The sequence below is a fragment of the Culex pipiens genome, chromosome 1 (genome assembly GCF_016801865.2).
Source record: "Culex pipiens pallens isolate TS chromosome 1, TS_CPP_V2, whole genome shotgun sequence".
In the NCBI taxonomy this organism is placed as follows: Eukaryota; Metazoa; Arthropoda; class Insecta; order Diptera; family Culicidae; genus Culex; species Culex pipiens.
Genome location: NC_068937.1, coordinates 24,213,515 through 24,229,366, shown reverse-complemented (window position 1 = coordinate 24,229,366; position 15,852 = coordinate 24,213,515). Strand labels below are relative to the sequence as shown.

Sequence of the window (15,852 nt, the reverse complement as noted above, 5' to 3'; positions counted from 1 at the left end):
ACAGAAACAAGTGTAAATTTACTCGACATGGAAATTATAAATCACATGTAATCTCGGTTGATGTAAACTTCAGATGTAATCTTCTGTATCACACGTAAAATCATGTTTTTACATATGATTTGATGCAAATTTACATCATACCGTACACAGCTAAAAAAGTAGTAATCTAGCTGCGTGTAAAAGGCCTGGGTTTAAAATTAATATTGCATTATTCTATGCAATTTTATGTGATTTTACACCCTGAAATATGTAGCCCATCAGTATGGGAAACCTACTTGGCCGAAATGTCAAGCTTATATATATGCGTTTATCCTTACAGCTTTTCATCGGTCTGATGGCCGAGTGGGCTAAGGCACCAGTCCTCACTGTTGGTGCTGGGTTTGAATCCCGTTGGTTGCAACTTTTTTTTGTGTTTGCAAAAATTGTACATGCAGTGTGTAATATTAAGTGTTTATTTTGACGAAGGTGATGTGCATGCTTTTGCATGCGATTTTACCATCGGATTTTTTGCTGTGTATTTAAATTTTAATGATTAATGACGCAAAAGTGTTACATCATTAACGATGTAACATTCAGAATTTTTTTTTGTGTAGATATCCAGAGTTTTTTTTAAAAAGACCAATACAATATTGTCTTTCATATGTTTATAGGACCTAATAAAAAAAACTCTAGATATGTTCTGTAATTTTCGATTGAAAAATTTATTTTGCATCCAAAAATAGTTTTTGAAAATTTGTTTGACAATATTCTAGATTTTCCAAAAATCACTCTTTTTTGAAAAAATATAACTACAGTACCAGATTTTGCACCACCCTAAACTCTAGCACAAAAAAAAATTAAAAAAATCTTGAATAAAAAATAACGTATTTTAGAAATCCAAATTTTATTAAAAGAAAAATATAAAAATATGCAATGTCTCAACTTTGCCGAAGACACCTAATCGATCGGGAAATCCTTCTCAATATACGGATTTTTTGAGATTCACATGCCCATTTTGTAAACTACCCCGCAAAATTGTATGGAGCTTTATATGAACAAAATATAGCAAAATAAGTTCTTCTCTCGAAAAAAATTTGGAAATAAAAAAAATATTGTTTTTATAATTTAAGCAGAAATGCTGTATTTTTTTTTAAATGGATCATTACAACACCAACATTTTCTTTGTAAAATACTAAATTTTTCTCAAAATATCGCTTTTTTTGAATAATCAAATAATATAGTTTGCAATATGATTATCATTCGATTTGCTTTTAGTGTAAAATATTTTGAATTATGAAAAATTTACTTTTTTCAAAGAAAGGCAGAAAAATTAATGGTAATGACAAAGTCTTTACCAAATTTGTCGTCGTTTGATTTTTGAAAAGAGAATTTTTAAACAAATAGATATTTTGTTAAAATTTTAATTAAATATGGCAAATTGAGAATGAAAAAAGGTATATAAAAAAATAATGAACCAAATCATTTAAAATTACCAAAATAAAAAGAATATAAACAGCTTTCAATGCCGAAGAGATTTTTTTTGAATAAGTAAATTTTAAGAAGTTAATTTAAACGAGTTTTTTAGAGGAAAACTAGAGTTTTTGAGAGAAATTATGATTTAAAATCATATTACTGTTGAAATTGTCCAGTAGTTGAAGGATTTCATTAAATCATTTTGAACATGTAATTATCCAAAAAAAACAGTTTAAAAACATCTTTGCATCACAAAAAAAGGGCAACTTCACTCAGATGATCGAATCACCAAAAAAAATTGTTCAGTGTCCTGTTTTTGATTGTTGAGTTAAGTATGACCCCTTAATGCTCTAAACTGCCCATGTTCGCATAAATGTCCCATATGCAAAAACAGCAAGCTGAGAAAAACGCATTTGAAGTTTGTCCCATACATAAGGCTACGTGTTAAATTTTCGCGAAAAAACTGGATTTCCTCCTGATATCTAGAACAAAGTACTGGATGTTATAGGCTCTTTCGAAAGAGCACACAATTCTGAATCAAACTACATCAATAACTCGAAATCGATGAAAATGCATATGGGACATTTATGCGATCAGGGGCAGTAAAGTGATTTAGAATTTTTAAATCCAAGATGGCGTCCAAAATGGCGGTGATAAAATATTGAAAATATGCATTTTTTTTATTAAATAGGCAATCAACTAGGCAAATTTGTATCGCAGAACTCAAATTTAATGTTTTAAGTATGAAAAGAAAAAAAAACTAAAAAAAATATTACACAGAAAAAAAGTTGAATTTTGGAAGGTAAAAATTTGGTTGGTTGAATATCACCTCTTTTATGAGGAATATTACCTACAAAATGTGTAAAAATGTGAACCTCACGAATATTCATCAGAAACCGATGAAAATTCACTGATTCCTGATGTAAAATTGATCATTTCTTTGACACAAAATCTGTCACCATTTCCTTATGAATATTACCATCATTTGGATAATCAAGGCTTCGGATAATCGAGTCTGGAATGTAATGGGAATCTTCTCAATCAAAAACCTTTCAGAGTTTTGAAATCTACAATATTAATTCTTTAAAAAAAATATTTCATTATATATTTTGAAACTTAATCAATAAGTTTAAAAACTCATTGAATTCAAATCTTTTGAACCCAAGTTTTTTTATTGCGAATATCGAAAAAAAATTGAGAATGGGCAAAAAAATAAACATCTCAAATAACCAACCCAGGGTGGCACACGATGTCATGATCGAACACGTTGTAAACTGGATGCTGCTGGAGATGTGTTCAAGCAAAAACAAGCGCACCCATGTTCAGCGCTAAACTCACCCTTTCAGGTTTCGGTGTCACGTTCTTCCGGTTACTCTCTCCCGTTCTTTCTCTCAATCTCAAGCTCCTTTGTTTACGCGGTCAAGGCAAATCTCCTGCAGTGATTTTAGCGTAAAAATTACCCTTTTTCAATTACTCACACTCACACAATCGCACCCTTTATTTTGCACCCGTTTTGCTTCCTTTTATGAAAGAGATAATAAATGCACTTGCACCAACACTACCTTGCCGACGCACTTGCGAAAAAAAAAACTTGTTTTCGGGCTACTTGGATGGGCTCTTCTGCTTCTTCGTCGTCACACACAGCTTCCGACAACAAAACCAATACACTCTCACCCCTTCAATGATGATGATGACGGTCTGGCAAGTTTGTTGACGTTTTGGATGCTGGCGCGAGAGAGAGAGAGAGAGAGGGATTGAGAGGCCGACCGCGCGTGTTGATAACCTTCCTAGAAGATGGGAGAAAGAAGAAACAACGAAAAAGAAGAAAAGAAGATGAGTTAGGGGTGAGATGAGAGGGAGAAAGTAAAACAAAGGCGAAGTAAATTTTCAAGTGGAACAGATTCAGCGCGTTAAACTCACAAACACGTGTGAGTGTGTGAATAACGTGTGCGTGTGTGTGTGCGGGCGTCTCTATGCACGTGTGGAGAATAGCAAGCGGTGCTTTTTTCCAGCTGGCAGTTTGATTTTGGTTCAATGGATGCTGCGATGTGGAGCGCCGGCTGTTGGCGTGGTTTCTTCCTGTGTGCGAAATGGGTTCTTTTTTTTGCGAAAGTGGGGGATGAAAAAAGGGGATGCGACAACAATGGAGCATCAATTTTGGGGTGCTTTCACCTCGCTAATAAGCTGTCAATAACCGAAGAAAAGGCGTAATAATCGAATCAATACAAGGGCGGAACTTTGACCAAAACTAGAGCTTTTTGAACTATTTTTTGAAAGGCAGAAGAAATCGTGTTTGATTTTTTTTATTCGTGCGAGTGACAATATCCGAATATCTCTCTCAGTGAGTGCTCAATGAAACACTTTTGATCAAGCTTCTTTCATCGCTAATTTGCTTAGACTTGGAGTATGGACTGAGGATTTGGTCATCCTAACTCCAAATAATTCGAACTCAGTCGTAAAACTGACCAGAAATCACTCTCTCATCGTCGATCCAATCGCTTGAATCGTCAGCGCGCAACCAATCGTGAGCTATCCAAATCGTTAATGATTTGCGTGTCCTGCTCCGCTCGTCGGTGACACTCACACATGAACGGTCAAAAAGAGAAGCGCAGGTATAGCAGAATACGGCACTTGTACTAGCCGATCAGAGAGAGCGAGAGAGTGAGAGCGGAAAAGAGAGAGTATTCAGTAGTGATTGGAGTGGTAGTGACAAACGCTAGGAGTTCAACGGCGCAGGTTTGCGTAGCGTCTGATTTACGCTCACGATTGGAGAGGGAGATTCTTTGCGCCGACCATTGATTATATTCAATTTAGGTTTTATATTTTTAACTTCTAAATTATTGTAAACGTCAATTTCCCACATCGTTTTTTAGGCTGTGAGATCGTGATTTTTCACTACAACGACTCCAAATCATGCTTCTCAAAAATTGCATTTATTTCATTAACGTATCTCAATATGAATTTTTAGGTTTTAATATTATTATTGTCGATATTATATTAATACAACCTTTTGTAGCTTTAATATTTTTTATAAAATTATTTGAGTACAGTCCAAATCCGATTATCCGAAGACCTAGGAAAAATTTTACTTCGGATGATCGAATCACGAAAAAAATGTTTTTTCGTTGTTCTATTTTGAGTTTAAGTATGACCCCTAAACTACGCTGAAGGAAATCAATTTTTTGTAAATCGAAGATGGCAGCCAAAATGGCAGTGATAAAATATTGAAAAAAATATATTTTGTTATTTTTAAATAGGCAACAAACTATTGAAATACGATTGAAGTCGAGTCGCTCAACAAAAAATAAAAAAAACTAAAAAAAAAATGTTCTTGATTCGATTATTTGAAGTCCCAAGCCTTTGGATAATCGAGTTTTGAAAGTTTTTCATAAAAACGTATTTTTCAATAAAGTAATGAGTGTAAAAATACTCAAATAATTTCAAGAAACGTCTTATTTCTAATTTTGTGAAGATTTTCAGTACAATAGTGTTTCTTTATTAAAACACTAAATTTTTCACAAGACACCGTATTTTATAAATTATCAAATTTACATTATTTTGAAAAGATTTTCAGAAAATCGGAACTTTAAGTATAAAAAACTAAAATTTTCAGAAAATATTGTATTATTTTGAAAACACTCAAATTTATATGATTTGAAATATGGGTTTCAAGCGATGCAAAACTTTTTTAAGATTTTCACTTAATCAGAGTGTTGAGTGTTAAATACTGATATTTTCACAAAATACCGTAAATATGAAAATACTCAAATTAACATAATATGCCAATAAATATTTAAATAAATATGTTTTAAACACTCAAATTTACATAATTTTGAAAAGATTTTCAGAAAATCGGTGCTTTAATTGTAAAATACTAAAAATTTCAGAAAATACCGTGTTATTTCGAAAATACTTAAATTTACATAATTTGCAATATCGGTATCAATTGCAACGCGAAATTGTGTAAGGTTTTCACTTCATCAGAGTTTTTCAGTGTAAAATACTCAAATTTTCACAAAATACCGAATAAATTTGAAAGTACCGTAAACCGGGGTGACTTTGATAGGATTTAAATTTGTTTTTGGAATATTTTCCAACTGTTAAGGTTTTTCTCAAGATTATTATTTTTAAAACATGTACTGGGGTATGCCACACAAAGTCCATGCACTATTTTTGAAAAAAAAGTTTTTTCAATAGTAATTGGAAAAATAGTTACGTTAAAAATTCTTAGTTTAAATTCCGGGGTGACTTTGATAGTCGTAGTTTTTCTTGTTAAAATCAGACTTGAGGTGTTCAAACTTTATTTTTACGTCAAATGTACAATCAGTAGATTGCTGATACAGTTTTAAAGAAAGAAAATCAATGTTTATATTTAGTTGACTAAGTTTATGTTCTTTTCAACAAAATACATATAAATTTCAGGTAAAATTGTTAAAATGTCGGAATTTTTCCTTAAATTCGTGAAAACTAGTTTTGTTTACAAAATTATCGATTTATATTGCATTTTATACTAAATTCAAAGCACGAATCACAAGTTTTCACATTTTACATGAAATTTGTTCAACTGAAATTGCCTTTAAATTTGGAGATTTATTGAAATGTGTTTTAAAAAACACATATAATTTATTATTTACAAACTTTTTTTACCATCTCCTAGTGGAAAATTGCCCAAAGAATCCGAAAATGCATTCCGTTTTCCGATTCAAAATCATGTTTATTGATAAAATCATGACACTTTGAGAAGTTTTAAATAAAGCCTTTCATCAACATTTTCTTAGTTTTAGTTAACTAACTATTTAAACTTTTCAAAATTTTATGCAAAGTTCTTCTTTAGGTACTTTGAACACTTCTCTACCCTGGTCAGTATGATTACAAACCATTCCGTATGTAATTTATTTGTACTCTTCATTTTGCGGAAAAATCTCAAACCTATAAACCTAAAAATTTACGCTTATTCAGAGTTTTTAGGGGAACATACTAATTTTTTATCATTTTTTTGTATTATTTTAAAAATACTGAAATTTACACAATTTGCAAAATGGGTATCAAACGACTCAACATTTTGCTAAGATTTACATTTCATCGAAGTTTTCAGTGTAAAATACTAAAATTTTCACAAAATCCAATTAGGCAATGAGTTTAAACAATACGCCGAAAAGGTTTTAAATTAATTGGCCAAAATGGTCCTGATTAAATATTGAGAAAATGCAGTTGATTACGTAACCGGGCAATCAACCATTCAAAATTGACTAAAATGTGGTCACAAAGCTGAAATTTGATGTTAAAAATGAAAAAAATATCAATACTTTTATTTTGGTATATTTTGAGAAACTCGGATATTCGAGTCTTGACTGTACTTAAATTTTTAGAATTTGCATTATATGAGAAACAAAAGATGCAAAATTGTGTATAAATTCTACTACATCATATTATTTTTCAAAAATTACCGTTTCTGTGAAATTTTTGATATTTAACATTAAAAAAAAATACAGTAAAATTAAAAAAATACAGTGAATTTTTCGTCTTTTGAAACACATCCAGCATTTTTTATTAATTAGTATTTCTCGAAAAATACTATATTTTACACTATAAAGTTAAATGTAGTGAAGATGTACACAACATTTTGCGTTTATTCATGCTTTTTATTAAAAAATAAGTATTTCCTAAAAATACGATATTTCTGGAGCTTTATTTGAAAAGGGCGCATAAGCATTTTGACAGCTGTAACTATTTTGAAAAAAATCCAAGACAACAGACTAACTAAGGCCAGCTATTGTTTTACATTTCGAGTTTTGTGAAAAAAATATCGGTTCTATCGAAATTCGCAAAATCATTCCAGCTGTCAAAATGCTAATCTGCCCTTTTTAAATGTTACTCCAGAATTTGTAAAAAGTTGTAGGTGCTTATTCTTTTAAATTTACGATATTATCAACATTTTTTAAATTGCTTTCAAGGTCTGACAGCATTTACTCGAATTAGTTAATTTAAAAAAATATTTCATATAAGTTAAAAATGTTTTTCAATAAATTCTTTATTTGATTTGAATTATATTTTTACCTATTCTATGTTTATAAAAGACAAATTATTTCGTTTACTTGGTTCTCTAATCTCTTTCAATAATTAATATTATTCAGGTTTTAAAATAAATAATCAGTTTATTTTTAAAATTTGCAAAAAGCTCCTCTCAAGCATTTTTTCCTCTCAAGCAAAGAAAATGATCTCTTTTCACCAGTCCAAACCCACACACAACCAAAAAGCTCCTCAAATAACCCCAAAAATCCGCTATTTCTCTGCACAAATTACTGAAACACACGCACCAAGAAGCCCCTCTTCCCCAAAAAATGAAGAGATATAATGTGGTGCAAGCCGCCAAAAAACCAAAAAAAAAACCACGAAAAAAAGGCAAAATCTTCCAGAAGCAATTGTTTCACCTGGTTTTGATACTTCACCGAGTTTGAAAAATTCCGGACGTCGGCTTTCTTCCTCTTTTCAGTTCTTCCTCTGCACACACACTCTCTTTCGATGCTGAGCCTCTGTGTGAGTGGGTGATTTCGATTGTTTCCGCTACTCTTGTGTGTGTTTCGCTCTTTTGTTGTTTTAAATTGTTTTCAATTTAGCTGATTTACCACAGACAACAAAGTTGAAGAGAAGGAAGATTTTATTTTTCAAGAAACGGACTTGCTCCAGAGATAATGATGGTTAGAAAAGGAAAAAAAGAACATAGAAATAAAAACGCAAAAAAAAAGAAAACAAAGCAACCAATTCGTTCGCGCAATTCTTTTATCTTTTCTCCTTTCTCTCTGATTGCCTCTTTTTCGTCTTTTTTATTTTCTTTTTTTCTCGCGGGTGTTCTTTCCGTTACTTCTCACTCTTTTGCTCATTATTTCGGTGTTTGGCGCACAAAACCACGAAAAAAATCAAGTGTGTTTGATGAATGAAACGAGTCTTTGGCTTGAAAAACAAAAGGAAAAAGTACGACTTGACAGCACACGTGTCTAATACGGTGGGGACGATAACCTCAAACAAATGTGTGAAGTGTCATCCACGTCGAGTCGAGTTTAGTTCTGAACGGGAACGCTTAATTAGCGGATGACGGTTACAGTTAAGGTGGTCTTCAACGCAAAGTTGATTACTTCGAGGTTTGCTCATCTGATGAGTCTGTGGTATTGTTGACAGTTTGAACCACTTTGACACAATACTGACTTTTAATTGTCAAATTAATCTGTTTATGTTTATTTTCTCCCAAAAATGACAGCAGTGTAGCCAGTAATTGGGAACAAAACCCTTCATTGTTCATCCGAGAAATTTCAATCATTTGTAGCGTTTAATGAACCGAACATAACCTCACTCTCGTAACATTGTTTACCTTCGCGGAGAGCTCAATGTCAAGAAAAGTAAAAGTTTGTCGGACGATACTTTTCCACACAATTGTATTCTGATTAGGCGTTCCCTTGGGCAGGGCCAATGCACCTTTTCCATCAAACAAAGCTACCTTCAAACTTTTGATAAAACTTATCTCACGCACATCACGCGCGCGCAGCTGTCAAAAGCCCACCACAGAGACATGCCATACTGTCGGAGTATTTATGAAAACTCACACAGAAAGTGAAATTTCCTTACTACCATGGGTAAATCTTCTTCTTTTTCATTGTAAACGCCACCCGCCTCCTCCTCCACTTTTGTGTACACATTGTACTGCATTGTAAGTGTGAAGTGTGTTGTTGATATTGGAGTGGAGTGGCGCCCTCTTTTGTTGTTGTTGCGTACATCCAAATCTCAATGACATATTATAAATGCCAACCCGCGCCACATCCCCGAGCTCGGTTTGTTTACAGTTGCCACTTGCTTCTGAATTCACACTTTAGCAGAGTGATTATTGTGCGTTTAGGACGGAGATGCACTTGCCCTTCGGGCTAGAAGTTTGTTTGTTGACACTTTTTGGCATTCAAGGTGACGTTTCGCGTCATTTTACGTTGAATGTCACAAACTTTGTGCAGCATTACATCTGTTCAGCTGTGCCTTTAAGGACATACGAGCTCTAGCTGTCAAATTTAGAGCTGCCAAACTGCTTTGTTTGTCTTTTTGACAGTTGTGGCACAGACAAAAAGATGTCAAACTTGCAGTTTTCGTGCAAAATTCTCGCCAATCAAACGTAAAACTTGCCTTATTCATCAACAAGAAACCTCCTCACTCACACACGCATAATTACACGTCAAAAGAAAATTGCCAGCCAAAAAGGCCCCCAAAAGTGGCATGTAATCGGCAACGTAAATGTAACTCTAATTTCTCGACGCGCCATCATCATCCCCAATCATACTTTTCCCTCTTGAAGCATCATCATTTTCTCTGCCTCCCTCCCCAGCTTCTTCTTCCTCCACCCTTTTTAAACGTAAATATCAACAACAATTTGGAAAACATTGAACTGTCGAACGAATCGACGAAGCTCGCGCACGCCAAAAAAGGCCTTTTCCGAAAAGGTCGAAAATTTGTGGTTTAATTTTGCATAAAAATATAATTTCGCTCATTATGAGTGCAAATTAAGCTGTCAAATTCCAATAGGACGTAATCTTGGATGTAAAAAAATACCACATCAAAGGTTACGCCCTTTTGAATCACCTTAAAACTATTCTTCGAGACAAACCCAAATTTTAAATTCACCGCGCCCGCAATTAGGGCTCTCTTGATGAACCTTCAACTTGAAATTAACGTTTTTGCCCTCAAGTCGATGACAAACCCAACCCCGGCATAAAAACAACAACAACAAAAAAGGGCACAACAATCATGTTTATCAAGTCGCTATTTAAACACATGACAAAAAGAAGAGGAGGCAACGAGAGTGTGGTGAATTCTTTCCCGAAAAACCGGCTTTCACGCGCGTGTGTGTGGCTGTGTTGGTGGAAGAGATCGTGACAGACAATTGTAACCGGGCGGCGAGTCGTGAAACGATGCGTGAGGCAAGTTTTAAGATTGCGGTAAGGTGTTTAAATGAAGGGAGATGATGAGGAAAAACACGCTCGTCTAATGAGGTGGGTTATTCATGCAGGAAAAAAACTTATTTTGAACAGTTTTAACATTGCTCATAACTTAAATTTAGCTTGAGAATGATTAGAAGTGTTTGTAAACACTTACTAGTACCCCATAAGAAATTATCGAATTTTTGGCTTGTAGGGCCGACAGCTGTTAAAAATGACTGGACACAATTACAAACGCGTAAAAAGTATTTTAAAAAAGACTTCACAAATTAGTTCTGACTGAAGTTTTCTGACATCTTTCGCAAAAAAAAATCAAATCAAATCAATTTAGATTTAGATAGACTGTTTGTTTACATCAAAAGTTTCACCCTTTTGAAAAGTTACTACAGATATAACTGTCAAACATTTGCAAAACATTTTTAAAATTTATGAAGCAAATTTTGCGTCATTTTCCGATCTATGGTCCAAAACATTGAAATGTCACTTTGAGTTTTCTTATTATAACTTTTTTATTCGCAAAACTGCACAGCAGTTGCGTCTCATTTTGACACTTAAATTCAGTTTCTTTTGTTTCAATGAGCTGTTCACAATAAAATGTAAAATAATAAAGAGTCAAGACTCATGGCTTTCGGTTGTCAAAATCGTTATCTCTGACTCTCTCTCTCCACTGACACTGACATTGTTTATGTTTTGGTTTTCCTGGCACGGTCCATTGTTCGTTTGTTATTGTTTTGGTTTTAGTGGCACGGAGTCATGCACTCACACTATAATGCAAAGCAAGATCGCGAGTACCTATGATATACAGCCTTGGTCAAGACTCAGGCATTAAAGTTGCAGTGCTGCAAGCAAACTATTTTGACAAATGTGAATGCATTGGTGTCAGATTAAGTTTTTTTTTTAAATTTTGTAATCAAGACTAACATTTCATAAGGGCCAAATCTTCAATATTATTAGAATTTTGGTTTTGACTGCAAAATTGAAAAAAAAATGCGAAAAGATCATAAAATTTTACAAAAATGTTTCATTTATCAACATTGAAAATTGGACCATTAGTTGCTGAGATATTGGCATTTGTTCAATTCAATTCAATTAGCGTTTATTAGTAAATAATCAATTTACAATTTCGTGTTTCTTATAACCTAATAGAGTTTTGGAGTTCCTTTCAACTATGGTTTACACTATAATTCATTTAGATGTAATTGGATATTCTAACAATAGATTTGGCAAGAGAAGGAAAATTTTTAAAAAAAAACCTTTGAGATTGATATTAGCATTTGAAAATGGGGAAATGTGTGAGACTTAAAAACTTCAATTTTCTTGATTCTTTTTTTTTATTTGCTATATTTCAGCAACCGCAGGTCCAATCTTCAATGATTCTTAGGAAATTTTGTTAGAAATTTTCTGAACTTTTCGAAAAAAAATGGAATGAACAATCATAAAAAATATTTTAAAAAATCGAAAAACGGGAAGTCAAACTTTTAGTGGATATATCTTGAAAACGGAAAAAAATCTGTAAAGTTCTTATTAATTGCTTACCAAATTTTACATTAAAAACTGAAGTATTTAAACAATTTGGACTGAAATTTCTAATCATAACTCTGCGGCCAATATTTTGTTCAAACTTCTCTATTACTCATAAATTGCGATTTTTAGTCCCCTGAAATATATCAAAAAACTTAAAAAAGGCATCCTTAAAAAAATAAGGATTTTGGAAAAAAATATTTTTAAGTTATTTTAAAAATTGACAAAAAATTAGTATTTTTTCCTGCAACTTTGCCGAAGACACCAAATTGATCAGAAAATTCCGTCAAAAGTTACAGATTTTTGATTATTAACGTACCATTTTTGTATGGACAGCTGCCAAAATTGTATGGCGCCTTGTATGGGTTATTCATTTCTGGTTTCGGTGGAGAATTGCTCATATGAGTGAATTTTACTTAGAATTCATCGAAAAACATAAAAAAAGAAAAAAAGTAAAATTCACCAAACTCGGAGTAAATTTAAGTCTTTTCAACTAACTTTTTAAAATCAACTCTGAAAGGTGCTTCATTTTTCACGCAAACTGAGTGTACTAATAAAAAACAATTAGCAAATAAAATTAACAAACAATTTAACAACGAGAGTTGTTTTCTTGCAAATACTTTGATGCTTTTCAAAATTCCATTGAATGTTAAAATGTATTACTTTTCAGAAGTTTTAATGTTTTAAATTTGGATGTTACTTAAAAATACTTTTATTCAGATAAGAGAACTCCAAAATTCAATTTATGATTAATATTTTTTTTATCAAGATTGCCTACAAACTAAAGGGACCAAATTTTTCAAAGTACGCACATAAAACAATTTAAATCCGATTACTCATAAACATTTCTCATAAGTGTCAATGCTTTTAAATAAATCTAATTTTTTTGATAAAAATTAAAAAACAAAACTTTGCATTTTAAATGTTTATGATCAATAGAGAATTTGCAGCAAAGCTAAAAGACGCGTGTCGCCACCTATGAACAAATAGCGTAAACCTATGATTTTTTGAAAAAATGTGTTTTTTCCTTCACAATCAACATTTTTATGAAACTTATGCCGGATTCGAATGAGAAAAATTATTTCCAACAATTTGGTGTACAACTTTCCAATATTTGTTTAATTTTTCTATGAGAAAACTGTAAATTTAGAAAAAGATAGTAATTTGGACTATTTGGCAAGACAGTCTGTCAAAAATCAATAAAAATTGTTGAATATACGTTAACACATCTGTTATCAACTATATAACTGATTATTTCATTGATATATACGGGGAAACTCATTTTTTCGTGTTCCAAAACATGTTTTTTAAAGAAAAAGGTCACAAATTTTTGCGCGCCCAAAATATGATGTTCATTATTTTAAAGCAAAAAATTTTTCTCGTCTTTTGCAACCCGTTTCATAAAGATTGATGCAGAGAATCATGAGAAATAAGCGATTTTGTTCTTCAATCCAGCAGAAAGAAATGCGATTTTTGGCAAGTAACCTCATTTTGGCGCCACCTACATTTGAAACACAGTCGCGCTGCAAAACCTCAATAGAAACTTCGAAATAAGACATTTTGACAAACAAGAATTTATGTTTTGAAAATGAAATTGTTAAGTTGCGTTTTTTTAGAAAATTGAAGCAAAATATTAGTTTTTTTTTCAAAAAAAAAAAGGGTCTGACACACAATTGTTTTGGCTTTTTTGGTGTTTTTGAATACAACATACTAAAAGCGGATTCAAAACCACCCAAAAGCAAAACATAAAATTATTGTTTATTGGACCTTTTCAAATAAAACTCCAGAAATGTTGATTTAAAGCTAAGTAACAAAGATGAATCTCGTTTGAAAGTAATTTTTTAACCTGTTATTTAGATTTTGAAGGGGTTATTTGTTTTATAAGATTTTGTAGAGAAGAAAAAGCATTGCAATTTTGGTTATTTTTTCTCCCAAAACAGATAAAATTACCTTTAAAATAAGATGAATGTACAATTTTGATGATAACCAAATAATCTCCCGTAATATCAGCATTCTTTTATTATATACCGCATTTAGGGGAGAGGGGAAGAAGTCGACAACTGTGTTAAGCTTCATACAGAAGATCTTAATTTGTATAGTAAGTGAGTTACGAAATGAGAGTGGGTCTAAAAATTTAAAAATTTGCGTTACGCAATAAAATAACGCTTCAGACAGAAAGATTTTTAGTATCAATTTCTCCAAAATCACCAAAATTTATATTCAAATCAAGATTTTTTTATTTTTTTTTAATTCCTGTAAGCTTTGGGATTCCCTCTGTTTATAGGACCTCTAGAATTAATTAATGATTTGCAAATATTACAGTGAAAATACAGAGCGAATTCGTTAATTCGAATTCCTCTACATCGAATGCCTGCTAATAGACTTATCTACGTGCGCATGTATTGCGTGTACGTACACGAAAAAAAGTGAGGTTAAATTTTGTCCGGCCAGCAAAATCAAATGCTGCGCTAGTGTGCGTACGCGAAACGTCATAAAGCTCTATTCGAAGGCTCGCTAATTGGAACGTATTCGAATTAAAAAGCACACAAACGTCAAAACCAGTTGTCAAAGTGATGTTCAACCCCATTGTTCGACTATTTCCGAGCACGTGGTTTCAGTGTTAAAAATTGTTGCGTTGCAGACCACTTACCAAACACGAACGGGAACATCAAGTATCTAAATGGGAATCGTCTCGTAACGTAACGCAACACTTTTCGTTATTCTGGATTGACACCGCATCAGAAATAGAGCCCTTAGGACAAAGTTTTTTGTCAAAAATAATAAGTCTAGATTTTCTTAGAATTAGAAATGAAATATTAAATTAAAATTGTTAATTAAAGAAGTTTCCTAATAAATTATTATACAATTGATGAAATTTCCTTTAAAAACTGCATACAAATCTCCTTGAACCTCAGATTTTAATAACCCTTACCAGACGCCAATAATGAGCTAATCCTTCTTCTACCATCATAAAATTTTAATCATCAGTAAGCAATCCCAACCTCAGACTTGCCGCGAGCTGAGAAGAAACGGAATAAAACCTTGCTCTGCCCAGTCCAAAGAGCCCGTATTATTTCTCCTTCTATCATCTTCATCACCCTCTGCTAAGCCCATCATCACAGTAGACGACCTCGGTCCAGAGTGACGATGTCCAACGTCCCTCTCGCAGCATCCAGCAAATCCAAAATCCAGACAAGAAAGACCAATACTAATCAGATGCTTGGTTTGTTGATTTTAGACTTATTTTAACCGCAAAAACCACATTTACAGGTCTTCCTTAAACGCCACTTGTTGTCCTGAAGGACAACCTTCGTAAAACAAAAACTACAGAAAACACACAATTTCAAAAAAACATCAACTCGAACTCGATTCCTTACACAAAAATCTCCGGTAGCTCAAAAAACAACACAAATACACGTATACACACGCGGCGGCACCACGGCTTTGTATTCCTTTTCCTCCTTCTTTTTATCTGTTTTCAAACTTTACGTTTGTGTGTGTGTGTCTTCTTCCTTGCAGCAACACCGAAAAAAAAGGACGACGATCGATGATGCACCGCCGGCAGAAACAAACAATCAAGGATTTACACACGAACGAACGACGAAAGAACGGTGAATTTTTGTTTTTTAGAAGAAAACACACGCGACAACACGACCTTCCAGTGCGCACAGTGAAACGTGACTGACCACGGCACGGCTTTGAAAACGGAATCAAAACCGCTCGCTCTCACGGGACGGCGGGCGTCGCGACGCCGCGGGAGAAAAAAAAGTGTTGCTGCTCGGAGAGGGAAATTGAATGGGAGAGGAGAGAGATTGTTGGGAGTTTGAATTTGTTTGCGCGCAACCGCGTGGCGCGTGGCGTTGAGGCGTAGTAGAATGGAAGCGACTTTTGAAATTTGGTTTGAAAA

At 33.1% G+C, this 15,852-nt stretch overlaps 1 long non-coding RNA gene across 1 annotated transcript in view; it reads right to left on the bottom strand.

Moving 5' to 3' along the window:
* The window catches only part of LOC128093047 (uncharacterized), a 107,368-nt gene extending 91,718 nt beyond the window's left edge, over nt 1–15,650 (bottom strand). Inside the window, exons 1-2 of the long non-coding RNA XR_008212192.1 lie at nt 15,323–15,650; nt 2,791–3,239 (exon numbers count right to left, since the gene is read on the bottom strand). This is a non-coding gene — a long non-coding RNA (uncharacterized LOC128093047). The remainder of the gene's footprint in view (nt 1–2,790; nt 3,240–15,322) is intronic.
* Nucleotides 15,651–15,852: the final 202 nt, after the last annotated feature.